Source organism: Bufo gargarizans, chromosome 5, assembly GCF_014858855.1.
Source record: "Bufo gargarizans isolate SCDJY-AF-19 chromosome 5, ASM1485885v1, whole genome shotgun sequence".
NCBI lineage: Eukaryota > Metazoa > Chordata > Amphibia > Anura > Bufonidae > Bufo > Bufo gargarizans.
The window spans coordinates 424,449,395-424,455,394 of NC_058084.1; positions in this window are offsets into that span (position 1 = coordinate 424,449,395).

The following is a 6,000-nucleotide window of genomic DNA, read 5'->3' on the forward strand; positions in this document are numbered from 1 at the left end:
TTGTATTTTTGAGGATTAATTTTATTATTGAACAACAACCATGTTCTCAATGAACCCAAAAAACTCATTAATATCAAAGCTGAATATTTTTGGAAGTAGTTTTTAGTTTGTTTTTAGTTTTAGCTATTTTAGGGGGATATCTGTGTGTGCAGGTGACTATTACTGTGCATAATTATTAGGCAACTTAACAAAAAACAAATATATACCCATTTCAATTATTTATTTTTACCAGTGAAACCAATATAACATCTCAACATTCACAAATATACATTTCTGACATTCAAAAACAAAACAAAAACAAATCAGTGACCAATATAGCCACCTTTCTTTGCAAGGACACTCAAAAGCCTGCCATCCATGGATTCTGTCAGTGTTTTGATCTGTTCACCATCAACATTGCGTGCAGCAGCAACCACAGCCTCCCAGACACTGTTCAGAGAGGTGTACTGTTTTCCCTCCTTGTAAATCTCACATTTGATGATGGACCACAGGTTCTCAATGGGGTTCAGATCAGGTGAACAAGGAGGGCATGTCATTAGATTTTCTTCTTTTATACCCTTTCTTGCCAGCCACGCTGTGGAGTACTTGGACGCGTGTGATGGAGCATTGTCCTGCATGAAAATCATGTTTTTCTTGAAGGATGCAGACTTCTTCCTGTACCACTGCTTGAAGAAGGTGTCTTCCAGAAACTGGCAGTAGGACTGGGAGTTGAGCTTGACTCCATCCTCAACCCGAAAAGGCCCCACAAGCTCATCTTTGATGATACCAGCCCAAACCAGTAATCCACCTCCACCTTGCTGGCGTCTGAGTCGGACTGGAGCTCTCTGCCCTTTACCAATCCATCCACGGGCCCATCCATCTGGCCCATCAAGACTCACTCTCATTTCATCAGTCCATAAAACCTTCGAAAAATCAGTCTTGAGATATTTCTTGGCCCAGTCTTGACGTTTCAGCTTGTGTGTCTTGTTCAGTGGTGGTCGTCTTTCAGCCTTTCTTACCTTGGCCATGTCTCTGAGTATTGCACACCTTGTGCTTTTGGGCACTCCAGTGATGTTGCAGCTCTGAAATATGGCCAAACTGGTGGCAAGTGGCATCTTGGCAGCTGCACGCTTGACTTTTCTCAGTTCATGGGCAGTTATTTTGCGCCTTGGTTTTTCCACACGCTTATTGCGACCCTGTTGACTATTTTGAATGAAACGCTTGATTGTTCGATGATCATGCTTCAGAAGCTTTGCAATTTTAAGAGTGCTGCATCCCTCTGCAAGATATCTCACTATTTTTGACTTTTCTGAGCCTGTCAAGTCCTTCTTTTGACCCATTTTGCCAAAGGAAAGGAAGTTGCCAAATAATTATGCACACCTGATATAGGGTGTTGATGTAATTAGACCACACCCCTTCTCATTACAGAGAAGCACATCACCTAATATGCTTAATTGGTAGTAGGCTTTCGAGCCTATACAGCTTGGAGTAAGACAACATGCATAAAGAGGATGATGTGGTCAAAATACTCATTTGCCTAATAATTCTGCACTCCCTGTATTATTGCAGATCACTTTGTAGAGATGTAATTCCTGCTTTTCCTTGAAATTTTTTATTTTTTTCCCCCAGGGTAATAAATGCAAAAATTATATAAACTGTGAACCAATGGTTTTACACAATTAGCATCAACACTTGTCTTATACAGCAGGTAACTATTAATGTAACTGCAATACATTTTTTATTTAACTTCCCCAGAAGTGGCACCGTTTTTGCCTCTACATTGACTTAGCCTAGGACTGTTTTTAGAGAGGTTTATCAGTCTGTAGGTTGTTAAGTTATTATCACATTTACAGAATAATGATACACATGATTGATTACCTCATTCTAAAATAGTTTATATACTGACACATCAGTGCAAGTTGCAGCTCATTGACCGCAAAGAGAATTTAAAATATGGTTTATGGAAAAACTGGGCATAAGCTTTTTCATATTTCATCCCTCATTGACTCTTGGAGGTCAAATATGACTAGACCTATGGCAGGTCTAATGCAGGGAGTGTTTATTGGCTCTTTTTACAAAACCAAAGCATTATAGTGTGAGACTCCACATGGCTGATTTTAGACACAAAGATATTCTTGAGTTTAAATAATCTTTTCATTTTAAAATATGTATATGAATAACTGCTAGAGATTAGGGAATCAATTTAAAATTAATCTAATTTGTTAAAAATTTTCCCCAAAATTTGGATACTGTTGAATCAGAAATTTTGCCAATTCATTTTGAATAATTGCTTAACATGTTGGCTATCATTTTACAGGTCAGAAGATTATTAGACCTTTTTCAATTTAAAAAAATCCAACAGCACAGTGTGTTTTAAACAGGCTGATTATTACCTTTGGCTATCACCTGTTTACCCATAGGCATATACACTGCCTGTCCCAAAAAAACTTGCCACCAAAAAATGCCTTTAGCTTTGATTACGGCACGCATTTGCTGTGGCATTGTTTCGATAAGCTACTGCAATGTCACAAGATTTATTTCCATCCAGTGTTGCATTAATTTTTCACCAAGATCTTGCATTGATGATAGTAGAGTCTGACTGCTGCGCAAAGCCTTCTCCAGCACAGTCCAAAGAATCTCAATGGGGTTAAGGTCTGGACTCACAATTTGAGCCCGATGAATCCTGGCATTGTCATCTTGGAATATGCCCGTGCCATCAGGGAAGAAAAAATCCATTGATAGGGAATAACCTTGTCATTCAGTATGTTCAGGTAGTCGCTGACCTCATTCTTGGAGCACATACTGTTGCTGAACCTAGACCAGACCAACTGCAGCAACCCAAGATCATAGCACTGCCCCCAAAGGCTTGTATAGTAGGCACTAGGCATGAGAGGGCATCACTTCATCTGCCTCTCTTCTTACCCTGATGCGCCCATCACTCTGGAACAGGGTAAATATGGACTCATCAGACCACATGACCTTCTTCCATTGCTCCAGAGTCCAATCTTTATGCTCCCTAGCAAATTGAAGCCTTTTTTTCTGGTTTGCCTCGCTGATTGGTGTTTTTCTTACGGCTACACAGCCGTTCAGTCCCAATCCCTTGAGTTCCCTTCGCATTGTGCGTGTGGAAATGCTCTTATTTTCACTATTAAACATAGCCCTGAGTTCTACTGTTGTTTTTCTTTGATTTTATTTCACTAAACATTTAAGTGATCCCCGATCACGATCATTCAGGATTTTTTTCCACCACGATTCTTCCTTGAATATGATGGGTCCCCAATATCCTTCCAGTTTTTAATAATGCGTTGGACAGTTCTTAACCCAATTTTAGTAGCTTCTGCAATCTCCTTAGATGTTTTCTCTGCATGATGCATGCCAATGATTTGACCCTTCTCAAACAGACTAGCATCCTTTCCACGACCAAGAGATGTGTCTTTCGACATGGTTGTTTAAGAAATGAGAACTCATTGCACCAGTTGGGGATAAATAACTTATTGCAAGCTGAAAGATAATCGCCTAAGTAGTAATTATCCAATAGGAGGCTCATAACTATTTGCTTAGTTAAATCCAGGTGGCGACTTTTTTTTTGGACAGGCAGTGTATGTTGCTGTGACTTTAACATTACCAATGCTGTCTTAGCATTAAAGCACTTGCAAAGGGTTGTATACAGTAGTAGAATACCATAGAATGTCATATATGACTTTTCAGGGCAATTGGGATACTTTAGATCAGAATTATTTGGATCCAAATTGAATTGGATGACCTGTACATGTTGATCAGACAAAAAACAATAATAATACGGTGTATATATATATATATATATATATATATATATATATATATATACACAGTACAGACCAGAAGTTTGGAGACACCTTCTCATTCAAATAGTTTTCTTTATTTTCATGACTATGAAAATTGTAGATTCACACTGAAGGCATCAAAACTATGAATTAACACATGTGGAATTATATACATAACAAAAAAGTGTGAAACAACTGAAAATATGTCATATTCTAGGTTCTTCAAAGTAGCCACCTTTTGCTTTGATTACTGCTTTGCACACTCTTGGCATTCTCTTGATGAGCTTCAAGAGGAAGTCACCTGAAATGGTCTTCCAACAGTCTTGAAGGAGTTCCCAGAGATGCTTAGCACTTGTTGGCCCTTTTGCCTTCACTCTGCGGTCCAGCTCACCCCAAACCATCTCGACTGGGTTCAGCTCCGGTGACTGTGGAGGCCAGGTCATGGACTACTAGAGTTGAGCGAACACCTGGATGTTCGGGTTCGAGAAGTTTGGCCGAACTTCCCGGAAATGTTCGGGTTCGGGATCCGAACCCGACCCGAACTTCGTCCCGAACCCCATTGAAGTCAATAGGGACCCGAACTTTCCGGCACTAAAAAGGCTGTAAAACAGCCCAGGAAAGGGATAGAGGGCTGCAAAAGGCAGCAACATGTAGGTAAATCCCCTGCAAACAAATGTGGATAGGGAAATGAATTAAAATAAAAATAAAATAAATAAAAATTAACCAATATCAATTGGAGAGAGGTCCCATAGCAGAGAATCTGGCTTCACGTCACCCACCACTGTAACAGTCCATTGTCATATATTTAGGCCCCGGCATCCAGGCAGAGGAGAGAGGTCCCATAACAGAATCTGGCTTCATGTCATAGCAGAGAATCAGGCTTTACGTCACCCAACACTGGAACAGTCCATTGTCAGATATTTAGGCCCAGGCACCCAGGCAGAGGAGAGAGGTCCCATAACAGAGAATCTGGCTTCATGTCAGCAGAGAATCAGTCTTCATGTCATAGCAGAGAATCATGCTTCACGTCACCCACCACTGGAACAGTCCATTGTCAGATATTTAGGCCCCGGCATCCAGGCAGAGGAGAGAGGTCCCGTAACAGAGAATCTGGCTTCATGTCAGCGGAGAATCAGTCCTAATGTCATAGCAGAGAATCATGCTTCACGTCACCCACCACTGGAACAGTCCATTGTCAGATATTTAGGCCCCGGCATCCAGGCAAAGGAGAGAGGTCCCGTAACAGAGAATATGGCTTCATGTCAGCAGAGAATCAGTCTTCATTTCATAGCAGAGAATCATGTTTCACGTCACCCAACACTGGAACAGTCCATTGTCAGATATTTAGGCCCAGGCACCCAGGCAGAGGAGAGAGGCCCCGTAACAGAGAATATGGCTTCATGTCAGCAGAGAATCAGTCTTCATGTCATAGCAGAGAATCATGCTTCACGTCACCCAACATTGGAACAGTCCATTGTCATAAATTTAGGCCCCGGCACCCAGACAGAGGAGAGGTTCATTCAACTTTGGGTTGCCCCGCAATATAATGGTAAAATGAAAATAAAAATAGGATTGAATGAGGAAGTGCCCTGGAGTACAATAATATATGGTTAAGGGGAGGTAGTTAATGTCTAATCTGCACAAGGGATGGACAGGTCCTGTGGGATCCATGCCTGGTTTATTTTTATGAACGTCAGCTTGTCCACATTGGCTGTAGACAGGAGGCTGCGTTTGTCTGTAATGACGCCCCCTGCCGTGCTGAATACACGTTCAGACAAAACGCTGGCCGCCGGGCAGGCCAGCACCTCCAAGGCATAAAAAGCTAGCTCTGGCCACGTGGACAATTTAGAGACCCAGAAGTTGAATGGGGCCGAACCATCAGTCAGTACGTGGAGGGGTGTGCACACGTACTGTTCCACCATGTTAGTGAAATGTTGCCTCCTGCTAACACATTGCGTATCAGGTGGTGGTGCAGTTAGCTGTGGCGTGTTGACAAAACTTTTCCACATCTCTGCCATGCTAACCCTGCCCTCAGAGGAGCTGGCCGTGACACAGCTGCCTTGGCGACCTCTTGCTCCTCCTCTGCCTTGGCCTTGGGCTTCCACTTGTTCCCCTGTGACATTTGGGAATGCTCTCAGTAGCGCGTCTACCAACGTGCGCTTGTACTCGCGCATCTTCCTATCACGCTCTAGTGCAGGAAGTAAGGTGGGCACATTGT